Here is a 14,717-nt window from a genome sequence, read left to right on the forward strand (position 1 = left end):
GCCAGAAATATTTTTCTGTGCCCCCAGGCCATAATATTTTGTTATATGAATTTATTTTCATAGGCTTATTGTGCCTGCTTATTTGAACTGTTTCTTTCTGAAAATGGTGCGCCTTGTTGCTGTAGCATAGACCAGATTCAGGCCTGCTGAATCTAGCTTTGTTTGTATAACTTGAGCACTGATCCAGGCCATCTTTTTTTGGAAAAGGTTCCCCTGCACCCTAGTAGTAGGAGTGTGGAGGTTGTCTGATTGAAACCTGCTGGAACAGGGCTCAGTTCTGAGCTTTTTTTCTGGTTAATTGGGTAACTTGTTTAAATCAGTTTGTTAGTTTTCTATTGTTTTATATATATATATATATATATATATATATATATATATAATTGCACACTTTATTCATCTGCTTTTACTGTATTTGTGTTTCTTCCTACTTTACTACTAGGGGCATTGACTACAACTCTAATCTGCGATATATAACAATAAGTATCCTTTTCTGTGTATTTAAAGTGTTTTTTTGATTGTATCTGCTTTATTTTCTGGGAAAAAAAAATATATATATATATATATATATATATATATATATATATATATATATATATATATATACTTGTTTCCCGCCTTTCTAAGCTAGTATAGTCCAGTTTTCAGGTTAGTGCTGAATTCAGGGCTGTGTTACAAATCCCTGTGTTTGCCCATACCTTACTTGGATAGAAGGAAGTTTCTCTGTTCACCTGTGAGAGAGGGGAGCTTTGAGTAGCCTGTCTGTCCCTGGAGGAGTGGATTCAGCCCAGAAATTAGTAGTTTATTGGCCATTTTGGGCTAATTTCTATCTTTTTCATTTCTTTACTATAGATACCACATTTGCCCGGTTTTGTTAGCTAGGGTAAAACTATTCCCGGCTCCACAACGTCTTCTCTTCAATTTTTCTCTTGGAACTAGACAAACTTTCAACTTAAGCACTCAAGCCATTCATTTTTCAGCCAGGCACTTGCTCAAAATTTATAGCAAGCACTTATAAACCCTAGCACTAGACCCTCCTGTACTGTACAGAAGGACAAGGTCTCTATTCGACCTTACCAGCCATCCAGTAAAACAGTTCACTGTACGTATCCAGGTATGTCCAAAGGGCAGTTCCAGGTGTACTCTCCAGTCAACTGGTGAATCTGGGCATTTTGAAGCAATGTTACAACTGCCTCATGTACACAGACAACCCTCTCCTCCTACCACCAAACACTAATACATGTAAAAGATGCAATTATACAGGCAAACTGGAGGCTAAGCTCTCTCAACCCAAGACTGGATCAGGCAGTCAAGAGGAGAAGGGAAATACTTGCATCACACCACCAATCTCACATAGACCCATTGAACCAGCACTGGCAAAAAACACACATAAATACATGAAAACATACTCGGAGGCTCTAAATAAAAATCTGCAAAACCAACAGAGACCTCCAAAGCAAACAACCAAGCAACCTCCACCCCCCAACACAAACCATGAAACACATGCTTCACAAAACCAGTGTGCCATGCAATCACAGCCCTTAAGGCAAAATAACATACCCAACATACTAGTAATAGGTGACTCTATAGTCAGGCACACTGACGTCCCACTCACTAGGCTGAATAAGGAGAAGGTTACTGTTAGCTGTCTGTTGGGTACCAGGATCTGCCACATAACACAAGCACTGAGGTCACTCCAGAACAAGTAAAATATGACTGTGTGATTGTCCATGTTGGTATGAATGACCTGAGCCGTACCTCCCTGGACTACATGAAAAGAGACATGGAAGAGCTCTCTGATCACATAGCCCAGGCTGGTATGACTCTGACCCTGAATAACATCCTGCCCTCACCAAGAATGATACCATGGTGTGAAGAAAAAATTCTCGATTCCAACAATTGGCTAAGTTTCTGGTGTCATTCTAAGGGGATCCAGTGTCTGTCCGCCTGGGATGACATGCTCGACAAGCCACGCTGCTTCGCTAGAGATTGCTTGCACCTGTCACCCCTAGGCTTTCGAATACTGGCCAAGGCTCTTGCCATCCCCATAGTGCCTTTTTTAGGCAAGGCTAAAAGACAAGCCCACCACCGTAAATAGCACAAGTAACAAAAAGCTGAGGGTAATGCTACTCAGTGCCAGAAGTCTAAACTTCAAAATGCACGCACTCGAGGCACTCCTCAGTATGGAGAAAGTCGATATATGTGCCATAACAGAAACCTGGTTTAAGGCTCCAGAGAGCACCCCAGCACTACCAGGCTACAACTCATACCATACATTTCGACCACAGAACCCAAACCAAAATACAAAAGGCGGGGTCGTATCCCTATTCATCAAGGACACCCACACCTCCAGGTTAGTGGCACAGCACTATGCTTCAGAGATCATCCACGTGCAACTAACAACAGGCAAAACTGCAATTCAAATTGTAGCTTGCTACAGATCACCCACCATGTCCCAGGACCCCCATTCCTCCTTTCTGGAAACACTGGGAAACCTAAAGGTCCTACCAAACACCCTAATATTGGGTGATTTCAATTACCCAAACATTAACTGGGAGAACTACTCAAGTACTGACTCCCTTGCTCAACATTTCCTCGAATTTATAAACTCAAACGCTCTGGTTCAGCTGGTTAACACTCCCACCAGAGGTGACAACATATTGGACCTGGTCATCACCAACATGGGCGACCGGTGTTCCACACCGGAGGCAACCTTCGCTGGTTAGATCTGACCATAAACAAATCACTTTGGATATCCACATTCTGCCCCCACCCCGGACAAAGAAACCACCATGAAAAACCTTTCAAAAGCAAACTTCACATTACTTAAGACCGAGGTGGAAAGTTTCAAAGCCCACATGCTGAAGGATAACTCTGTCCAAGCTGCAAAAATCCTTTACTAATGCATTCTACGGGCACTTACAAGAATGCATGGCTCATGCCATCCCAAGAAAAACAAAGACTCACTCCTCCAAGAAAAAGAAACCAGTCTGGTGGACTCCTGCCATAAACAAGCTATACAACAGAAGGAGGAAACTAGTACAGAAAAGAGTAAAATCCCAAGAAGGGGAGACATCCCTGATCAGTATCAGCAAGAAACTACGATCCCTCATAACATCATCCAAGGCGAGCTTTGAAAGAAAAATTTCCAAGGACTCCAAGGATAACCACAAGGCATTCTTTAGCTATGTCAAGAATCTAAGTGGCAATGCTCAAATCTGCTCGGAGTTAGTGCAGAATGGCACAAAGTACACTGAACCGACCAATATCGTCTACATCCTGGCAGACAAGTTCAGTGCAAACTTCACCCCCCCTCACCCCCAAAAGGGCCCATAACTATACCAGAAGAATGTAGAGTCCCTGAAATCACAGACACTCAGGTTAAAACAGCCCTCTCCAAAGCCAAAAAAACAGCATCAATGGGACCGGACGGTGTCCCAGGCAGCGTCCTACATGAGCTAAAGGACGAACTAACCCCTCACCTAAACACACTGTTCAAACTCAGCCTTTCCACAGGCTACGTACCCATGGAATGGCGCACAGCAATGGTTATTCCACTCCACAAAGGTGGAGCCACAACAGGCCCTGTGAACTATCACCCTATAAGCCTGACTAGCTTGGTCTGCAAGGCTATGGAGCACATCATCATGGAACTCATTAACAGAGACACTGGGAACCTTCAAACACTGGACCCTACCCCGTTAGGCTTTGTTAAGGGCAGATCATGCCTCCTAAACCTGGTGGATTTCTTTGAGACAGTTACCAAGGCTACAGACAAGGGAAAGGTGGTACACATAGCCTACCTAGACCTCGCTAAGGCCTTCAACACCATTCCCCATTCTGGTGTTATAGACAAGCTCACCAGCCTGAACGTAAACCCCTATCTCACAAGATGGGTTGCCACCTGGCTCACGGACAGAACCTACATGGTGAGAGTTGCGGGAGTTAGGTCCAACTCTAAACTGGTTACAAGTGGTGTTCCCAAGGGCTCAGTCCTAGGACCCCTCCTTTTCGGCATATTCTTCTCAGAGGTACAGGCAAGCACAGGAGGACTATGGCTGACCAAGTTCGCAGATGACTGTAAACTAGGGGCTATAATTGACTCTCCAGCTGACACAGACATCCTCCAAAAGGGTCTCACTGAGACAGATAGCTGGTGTCAAAATCATGGCCTCAAGCTAAGTGCCAAAAAGTGCATAGACATCCCCTTTGGAAAAAACAAAGTACCCACAAACTACCATATAGGTGGTAGTCCGCTAAATATGGAAGACGTAATAAGGGATCTGGGAACCCAGCTAGATAGTACTCTCACCTTTGATAATCACATTGCCAAAGTGGTTAGAAAATCCTTCTACACTGCCCACCTAATCACAAAAGGGTTCGCATCCAGATCAAAAGAGGGCATTGTGCCCCTCTACTCATCACTCATCAGACCCATCATAGAGTACAATGCCCCATTTGGGATGTACCTTACAAGACACCTGCAACAGCTGGAAAGACCACAGAAGTACCCCACCAAGAGGACCACTGGCCTCAAACAGATGACCTATGCAGCTCGACTGAAGAAACTCCAGCTGTACTCGGTTGCATACCGCCTACTCAGAGGTGATCTCTGCCTGATATACAAGGCCATGTCCAACCCAGAATTGATGGACATGCTCCACCTAAAGAAAACCTTATCCCCTCGAGCCACATGGTCTAGGCATCTAAACCTCACCACAACAATAAATAGGACGTGCTGGAGGGATAGATTCCTGTCTCAGTGACTTCCCATGCTTTGGAACAAGATTCCAGTCTACATTAGGCAGAGCTCCTTGCTAACATTCTTCAAAAGAAACCTTGACGAATGGATGGGAAACAGAAAGTTTACCCCGGGGATCACTTTAGTGGCTCTGCTGGACAGAGGCACAGGGAACTAATCTAAGGGGTCGGCGAAAGCCAACACATTCTGGCTAGGCTTATAAATGCCTTCGGGCAGATAGCCTAGTACCTACCTATGAACTTATGAACCTATATTTTCCCTCTTGAATGCAATTAGCAGTGTCCCAGTTGTATTTAACCTTTTTACTTCTGACACTTGCCGCATTTCTTGTTTAAGAACAGAATTTAGGCATGGCTTTACACACAAATGGTGTGGTTTGATCATGATGGTGATGCCCAAGTGATTAAACAAAGCCAGCTGTGGGTGAATCCTTTAGAGCCCAGTTTACATATAAATGTTGTAGTGATGATGGCAGTCTGTCTCACTTTTCAAGCCTTTTAGGACTCCATACACCAAGATCCAATAGCTAGTTTTGGACAACATTGCAGTGATATAGTATGTCAACAAGCAAGGAGAATTTTGTGTTTATCCTCCTTTTCAAAAAGTAGCAAGAGTTTAGGAATGAGCTTTGTCAACAAACCACTTTCTGAGAGCAAATTACATTCTTGGAGAAGCCACTTCCCTAATGGATAGGCATAACTGATATCTTCTGTACCCCAAGAGTGGCCACTTACTTCAGCTATAGTGTGAACATTATTCTTTTACTTGGGGAAGCTTGCTGTGATCTGTTTCTATCCTTGACAAACTCCAAATGGATTGACTTCTTTTCCATGATCTCTCTGGTATGTCGGGTGGGGGACATCACATGGATGTTGTTGTCCATAAATGGCATCAGCACTTCATTATACATTCTCCGTTTTCCATTGATTATGAGGATGATCAAGAAACACATTGACTTTTTGACATTCAGATAGTAGTGCCTTGCTACCCTCCTTTGTCAGATTACTAAAGCTTAGAATCCCTCGCACTGTCTCTCTCTGGGTGTGACTGGTCAAATTCCTGGCAGTACAGGGACTGCCTTACACATCTACAGACAGTACCCTTTCAATTTTTTAGTGCCATAGTAAGAGAAGGATTTCTTGGAAAACTGCTCTTTATTCTGGATGCCTTCAGTTGCTCAGCTAAGATAAAAAACAATTTGCGGTTTTATTTCTTCCCTTTGCTTTTTATTAGTGCTTGAATAGTGTAGTCTGCTGCTTTGACTTTTTTTCTCTGATTAGAAAATGTGTATATGCTTGGGCTTTTACATGGACTGCACAGTGTAAGGCTTATACTATTTTTTATAAGCTGCTTGTTGATTTCTGGGAATTTTTTGATGTGTTTTCTGGCCATTTGTGAATATTTAACTGAGCTTCTAGGGTTCCTATTGCATTATCGCAGACTCACTTTGTTGAATGTGTCTTGATCAAACCTAAAAGAATGAAACTGCAAAATAGCGAAGGGGCTTTTCAGCAAATTCTTTCCCTGGGAAAGAATTTGCTTGACCACTTTCATTACAATACATCATGTATACTTATAACTACTTAGCAAGCTACACTTGCGTCTTTATTTTCTATAGATACCTTTATATATCATTTTGATATAATAGCTATTATATAATTTAATATAGTGGATGTTAGGGTTCACATTATGAATGTTTTACATATAGCAGTTACTTTATATAATGCATCTGACAGATGTTATCTCATTATACTATGTATTTGGGGATATGATGTGTATGTCCCTTTAAGTGTTTGACTATATATACACAGGTGGATATGACGGAGACTCGTTTCAATTTAAAAAATTTTTGTAGCATTGATAAAGGCTAATTTCATCCGAAACCGGTTTGCTTTTGTAATGGCTTAAATACCATTACATTTAGATTTTTTTGCTTGACAATAAAATATTGTGCAATCCTCTACGTGCTGGTCCAATTTTGTTGCTCTATGGATCTTTTGGGACCGCGCACATTGTCTTTCTTGCGTGAACCTTTTGAATGTAACTTTCACTTTCGTTACTTTGCCATTTTCGGCACTGTAGTGCGATCTCAGAGTTGGTATATTTAAGTAGGGGGGTGTGGGGGACACAGCCTCCCACATTATGTAATGTTTTAATGTTTTTTTTTTTTATTTTGGAACAGCGATTTTTTTCCCTTGGAAAAAAATCACTGTTCTGAGATTTCAGCGTTGTAAGCTTTCGCTTACATGGGGTCGATTAATTATCGTTCGCTTTTGTAAGCATGTGATAATATAATATAGACCCGAGTTTCTACACCAAGGCTGTTTTACTTCAGTTTATCTCATTACCTATACTTCTAGAGCCACAAGTTAATTGCTTCTGTTATTTCTGTTGATTAAAAGCTTAATTTGGAAATTGACTTGCTGAGTTAGCATTTTTCTTTTATTATTATCATTATCATTATTATTATTATTTGAGGTAATTGAACAGGATTATAGTTTTTTTAAATGATTTTTTTAATTTAAATTGAGATTTTGGTGCCATTTTGTACTGTAAAATTTCTGAAATTATTTTTCTTAAGTTTATGCTTTAATTCCTCTTGTCTAAAATTGTTTTGTGTGGTTTCTAATAGCTTGTGATCAAAACTAGTACTTTTTTACAGAAATTGGGCGTCTTTTGGGCATGTAGTTTGCATTTTGAACTGCTTTTCTGAAATTACTGTTATTTTATTCATTGCAGTGTTCAGAATAGTATCCTTACAGAAATAGACTTTGAATTGCTATTTAGAGGGAAAATAGTGAGATTTGTTCATTTTTACACTGGCTGACCATGCAGCCATTGTTTAGTATTGTTCTGGCTAATATTTTGTCCTTTGATTTGATGGACTCAGATATGGTGCCTCCCCCCATCATCTACCCCTTGTACACCTAAGAAACATGAAGGTAAATCAAGGACTATGTCTCAGCTTACATCTTGGGACTCTGCAGTGTTCTTGAGCAGGCTATTGGACCACTCAACTTCTTTTGCCTCCAGGCTCCCTGGTGTGATGATAGTACCACAACTGTGTATGACATGAGGGTCAGACACATCCTCAGAGGCTATACTAGTTTCCTTTGAGATCAGACAGGTTCAGAAACTCATATAAATGTTTTATTTCTCCCAAATGCTAGCTAGATTTAAGGATGTATTTAGTTGGAAGCAGTCTGTCTGTCCATGAGATCAGCAGGGTGTATGATCTTTTGGAGGATGAGGCCCCAGATGTAGCAACATTCCCTTCTTTGATCCCAGCATCAGAGGATGTTTTAAGAAAGCTTGCAATTCTCATCTGATGAATGAGTCATTGCTAAAAAGGTGTTTAAGAATTTCAGGGCATGCTCAGCCCTGCTTGGACTCCCCTTCTCTGTGGACCTTCTTTGTTTGTCCCCAGTGACATTTTGTCAATAAAAAGACCACATTGTGATGATGTGAGGAATTGCCACATATGCCAGGAGAGGTAGGGCACTGGATGTATAATATATGCCAGCATAGCTAGCTGGAGTTTTGTAAAGACTTATGCCATTTGTATATAAAACTGATTTGTACATGTGTTTGTGTGAAAAATGTATTTGTAAAGCTGCCTGTGTTAAAATTGTACCAACAGTGGGTCCTGCTGGACAGAAAATAAATACACTTGTATGTCAGACTATATTATGAACCAAAAAACCAAAGTAATTCCAAAGGCAAAGGAACATCAAACAGCGGTAGTACTTTTGATATGCAAACTTTAATAAAGGCAAAATGCAATAAAAACACGTAATAAAATCAAGCGCTTTCGCCTGGTTCCTACCAGGCTTTGTCCTAACAGATGGGTTATCCGGCTCCCGGTAGCCCTCAATTGGCCAGAATACCAAAGGTAAGTAAAAATGATGTTGGTTGCCGTTGGTTGTACAGGATGTCAGGGCATCCGATACAAAAGGAGGCAGCCGACATCACTTCCTCAGTCTTTCTTGCCGCGGAGCCCGAAGCAGAAGTTTTTCATGCACGAGTGCCGGTCGGCAGTTTACCTTTGTTGAATTCTGACTACAAAGTGTTAAAGTCTACTACAGCTAAGTACCCCATTGGGGATCCTCTTTTCTTGTCTTAACGAATGTCAGAAAAAGTTAATAATTGCCTTACCTGTGGAAAGCAGATTCCCCATAGAGACTTTCATTCCTATTGCATTATCTGTTTAGGCCTTGATCACGATGTTCCCAGTTGTAATATTTGTGCTTCCTTTAATCCGCATAGTATCCATCGTCTGGCTAAGATTTTGGCTAAGCATTTCAGAGTTTGGCCTAAGTTTGGAGGTATGGCGTCCGCTGGTCTCCAGGCTTTGGATATTCTGAAAAAGCGTAAGGACAAGGACCTTGACAGGCCTCAGAAAATGAAGTCCTCGGAGGAGGCTAAGTTGGTTGCCAGTCAGGCGGGAGCCAGTGAGACGCTTTTGCAGTCCCTGCAATCTGAAGATGTACAACCGCAGGCCTTGACTGAGTCTGAGTCCCTTAGGCCTTTGGCCTCCAGTTTGTCTTCCGACCTGTCGTCAGTCACCTCTTCTGCTGGAGCCGGTACCGCTAAGCTGATTCTGAGGTCCGAAGCCTCCGTTTTGCGATCTGGCAGCAAACTTCTTCCTTCTACTCCTACTGCTTCTTCAGCGGTTGCCAGGCCTCCCACGTCCTTCAGGCTTGCAGGAAGGTCTTCCATCCATAAGCCTGTGAAAAGGCAGGCTCCAGTTCCTTCTAGTTCTCCTCAATCCTAAATGGTTAAAATGGCTAATGATTTGTTAACTCTTATCAGGGGTTCTCAGCCTCATCCTCCTAAAAAGAGTAGGCAGGTTTCTCCTGAGGTTTTGTCCTGTTCAGGATCTGTTTCTTCCAGCATTTCCGCTGATGAAGAGGAATTTTCTCAGGCTTTTTCTTCCTTTGAGGATTCTGATGCAGAGGGGTCCATTCCTTCGGCTTCTCCTCCAGAGGATTTCTCTTTTGGTGACACTTTAAATACCCTCAGAGAACATTTTAAATGGGAAAGCCAGGATTATCCACAATCTAAGAAATGGATTAGGGAGTTTCTTGATTTACCTCAGCATAAGCCTCTTGCTATTCCCCCTGTGTTATAAGTTGTTGATGATGTTTTTCTGGAAAATTCCTTGTCTCTAAATTTAGTTCCCCCTGCTCCCAGGAAACCTGACAGGTACTATAGAGTCCCTGATTCTCATTTATTTCTTTTCAGGAAGCCGTTGGCAGATCCAGAGGTTATTTCTCTGGGCCCTAAAGGGGTTAAGGCCACTGTTACCAGGAATCCTGTTCCATCGGACAGAGAATCTAGGAACCTTGATAGGTGGGGCAAGAAAGTTTATACCTCTGCCACCCTAGCTATTAGGGCTACCAATTGTCTTTTTCATATGCTGAAGTATCAACAGCACACCTTGGAGGCTATTAAGTCTAAGATGGCAAATGCACCTCTTTTGGCAGAGAGTAAAGACATGCAGGATTTGTTGAATTCAGCCACTCTGGTCAATAAGCATTCTTTGCATTGTGGTTTTGACATCCTTGAGGCCTCCAGTAGGGCTACGACTACTGGATCTGTTGTTAGAAGGCACACTTGACTCAGGGAACAGCCTCTTCCAGAACCTGTCAAGGCTAAGCTTTTGGATGTACATTTGCATAAAGACAATCTTTTTGTCAGCAAAGCTGAGGAGGTGCTTAAGAAGATGGAGGATAAGGCCAAGTCCATGCAAACTGTTAAAAGATTTTCTGCAAGTTCAACCCCCTCGCTTTAGCAGGAATTACCCTTCCAAGAGTCAGACCTTTCCTGATACCAGCAGACAGAACTGTTCCAGGACTAGGGATTACAAATCTTCTAGGGGACAGACAGCTACCCCTTAAAGGTCTAGGCGATGGCAGGCTTCCACTTCTAAGATGGTAAGCTCCAAGCCTGCATCTCAATCAAAGAACTCTCAATGACCTTTTACAACTTCTGCCTGTTCTTGCTTGCCTGGAGAGTCCTTTAGGGGGAATGTTGGCCCTTTTTTCAGATGTCTGGGCCTCTATCACAAACAACAAATGGGTGCTCAGAACGATGTCCCTAGAGCACACGTTTTCTTTCTGCACCTTTACAGCTCCCAGGGGATTCCCAGATGTTCCTCCAAACCAAAAGGCAGAAGTAGAAAAACAAATTTTATCTTTGTTTCATCTGGGAGCAATAAAATCAGTTCCTGCTCAGCAGATAGGCCAGGACTTTTATTCCAGGCTTTTCCTTGTTCCAAAAAAAGAAGGCACCTGGCGTCCTATCCTAGATCTTTCCATTCTGAACTCTTTTCTAGTAATTCCAAAGTTCAAAATGCTCACTTTACATTAGTTGCTACCAGTGCTAGAAAAGGATTCCTGGCTGGTAACCTTGGATCTCAGAGAGGCTTATCTGCACATCCCTATCAGGGAAAGTTGCAGGCAGTATCTTCGTATCAGAGTGGGCAAGCAACATTTTCAATTCTCTGCTCTGCCCTTTGGCTTATCTACTGCTCCCAGAGTCTTCACAAAGTGCCTGACCCCAGTCATTGCTTTTTGAAGGCAGAAGAAAATTCAGATTTACCCATACTTGGACAATTGTCTGATTCAAGCAAGTTCTCTGGAGCAGCTATTAAATGATCTGGAATGTGTAAAGACTCTTCTCTTTTCCTGGGTTACACTCTCAACAAGGAAAAATCAAAAATGGTACCATCCAAGGAAATAACATTCCTGTGAGTGAGTCTGAACACAGCCGCCAAAATGATATATCTCACCCAGGAAAAGCAGACAGCTCTTTCAGTTTACTTCAAGGACTTGGCAAGCCTGTCCCAGCTCCCTGCAAGCTTTGAGATTCATGGCATCTTGTATTCTCATGATTCCATATGCAAGACTGCATATGAGGAAATTGCAATGGTACCTCAAGAACATTTGGTGTCAACACACTCAGGACCTGGATATGATGATCCCTCTGCTTCCATCTCTGCAGATGGAGTTCCTATGGTGGGCAACAGCCTGTCTACAAAACAAGGGCATGCCCTTTCGGACACCTCCTGCCACTCAAGTTCTGACTACAGATGCATCGGACTATGCCTGGGCAGCACACCTGGATGGCAGATACATACAGGGACAGTGGAATGCCCAGCAGATGCGCCTACACATAAATCTAAAAGAACTGATTGCAGTTCAACAAGCCTTACTAGCCTTTAAGCACCTTCTTTCTCCAGGGACCTTACTTGTCAGAACAGACAATACCACAGTCATGTGGTACATCAACAAGCAGGGAGGGACTCACTGTTACCCCCTGTGCAGACAAAGCATGAATCTTTGGTCCATGGCAGCATCCCTGAACCTGCATCTCCTAGCTCAGTTCCTTCCAGGAAGGCTCAATGTTTTGGCAGACCAGTTGAGCAGGTGTACCCTGGATCCTCACGAGTGTCAGCTGAACAGGACAGTTTTCTACAACATCATTCAATGTTAGGGAACACCTCAGGTGGATCTTTTCTCCTCCGCGGACAATCATCTTCTGCCTCTCTTTTGCACCAGACAGCATCACAGCAGGGCTTGGAGAGTGGATGCTCTGTCCTTCCCTTGGACGTTGCTATCAGTTTACGCCTTCCCTCCACTTCCTCTTCTACCCAGAGTGTTGTTGAAGATCAGGGATGAACAACCAAGGACTATTCTCATAGCTCCGGACTGGCCCAGACAGCATTGGTATCCGCTGCTTCACAGTCTCTCCCAATTCCCTCGTTGGCATCTTCCTCTGAAGCCAGATCTTTTGGTTCAGGAAGGGGGAGTTATTCTGCATCCTCATCTTCAATCCCTTCACTTGGCAGCATGGCTCATAGTTTGACACCTTCCTTATCTTCTTCCCTTTCCCAGCAGGTGGTTGATGTGCTGTGGGAGGCCAGGAGGCCTAGCACTAGGAAGTCCTACGCTGGCAAATTGGAAAAGTTTTTCTCATTGGAGGCAGGCTAGAGGGGATTCTTCTTCTCAGCCTACCCTTCTTCTGATCTTGGAATACCTGGCTGAATTGCTTCAGGGTGGTCTTTCCTTTTCTTCTATCAAGCTCCATGCTTCAGCAATTTCTGCTCATTGTTCTTTTGAACAGCCCATTTTTCTCTAATCCCTTGATGAAAATGTTTCTCAGAGGTGCTTGTAATTTAAAACCTCCCAGAAGGGCACCTACTCCAGCATGGGATCTTAATTTTGTTCTAGAGAAACTCACTCTTCCTCCTTTTGAGCTAGCTGCCTCTGCAAATGTAAAGTTTCTCTCTTGGAAGACTGCTTTCCTCTTGGCTATAACTTCAGCAAGGAGGGTTTCGGAGCTGCAGGCTTTGATGGCTGTGGAGCCTTTTATTATTTTCCATCCAGACAGGGTCTCTTTGAGAACCAACCCTTCCTTTATGCCTAAGGTGGTTTCTAGTTTCACTCTTAATAAGTCCATACACCTTCCTACCTTCTTTCCTAATCCTCGAAATAAAGGTGAAAGGATCCTGCATTCTCTTGATGTGCACAGACAGCTCAGGTTTTACCTGGGAAGGACTAAGGACCTTCAGAAATTAGCTCAGTTATTGGTCAGTTTTGCCCCTAGAGATCAGGGCAAGGCTATTTCTAAGCAAACTATTTCCAAGTGGATTGCACATTGCATCAACTTTTGTTATTCTTTTCATGCCAAGGTTCCTCCTCAAGGTGTTAGGACCTAGTCAACTAAAGCAGCTTCCACTTCTGCAGCCTTTTTAAGGGATGTCCCTACTAAAGATATTTTGGAGGCTGCCACTTGGTCTTCAGTTCACACTTTCACAAAACATTATAATTTGCCTCTGTTTTCCAGAGCCAGGGCAGGGTTTGCCACTGCTGTGTTGCAGGGCATTAGCTCCAACCCTTGATTCTGTTGGTTCCTCCTCCCTTCTCACTGGGCGTTGGTAATCAACCCATTTGTTAGGACTGTAACAGTGAAACACGATGAACATAGTACAGTTGTGTACACTTACCATAAATGTAGATGTTCGAGTGCATTCACTGTTGCAGTCCTGGTTTCCATCCCTCTTTCCCCTTTGGTCCTCTCCTATTCTTTTTTCTTGAGGTACAGGCTGAATTGGATATTATTTGTCAAATTGGCATTTGGCTTAGCTTTTTTCTGGGGGCTTCTGACTGTTTTGGCAAGAAAGACTGAAGAAGTGACGTCGGCTGCCTCCTTTTGTATCAGATGCCTTGACGTACTTTACAACCGATGGCAACCGACATCATTTTTGCATACCTTTGGTATTTTGGCCAACTAAAGGCTACCGGGAGCCAGATAACTCATCTGTTAGGACTGCAACAGTGAATACACTCAAACATTTACATTTATTGTAAGTGTACACAACTGTACTTTCTTCCCTTCTTCCCATCTTTTCTTGCACAATCTGTCCAGACAGATTCATCTGACTTCATTTGGAGCAGTGTGTCAGTGTTAGTGGAAGTGTAGGCCATTTGAAGGCCCAAAGATGTATAGAAGCACATCAGTATCATGGAAATGCTGGTCGTGATCCATTCCTTGAAAGTTTTTCACCACCTATGGACTTTGGGTCTTTTTCTTGTGGTTATGGACAACACCACATTGATGTGGTACCTCAACAAACAAGACTGTACAGGGTCATACTCTCTGAGCTTGTTAGCAAAGATGGCCTGGAGCTGACTTTACAGTATTCTATGACTTTTCAGGAACCACATATCTTGTCAGAGCAAAACATTCTGGCAGACAGACTAAGCAGATCCTGGGCAGACCTGCATGAGCAGCAGGGGTGTTTTAGGATCTAGTCCCGATGTGGGGAATGCCTCAAATAGATCTATCGTCCTCCTTTCAAAATAGACAGTTGGAGAAATTCTGTTCCAGACATCCTTGCAGCCATGCTTGGAGGACAGACGGATTCACGTTCCCTTGGACAGGAATGTTCCTG

General features: G+C 43.0%; 1 protein-coding gene across 2 annotated transcripts in view; it reads left to right on the plus strand.

The window, feature by feature from the left end:
* The window catches only part of SEL1L3 (SEL1L family member 3), a 1,757,172-nt gene that overhangs the window by 936,026 nt on the left and 806,429 nt on the right, over positions 1–14,717 (plus strand). The window lies entirely within an intron of this gene.

Source organism: Protopterus annectens, chromosome 2.part1, assembly GCF_019279795.1.
Source record: "Protopterus annectens isolate FY-2018-M chromosome 2.part1, PAN1.0, whole genome shotgun sequence".
Taxonomy (NCBI): Eukaryota; Metazoa; Chordata; order Ceratodontiformes; family Protopteridae; genus Protopterus; species Protopterus annectens.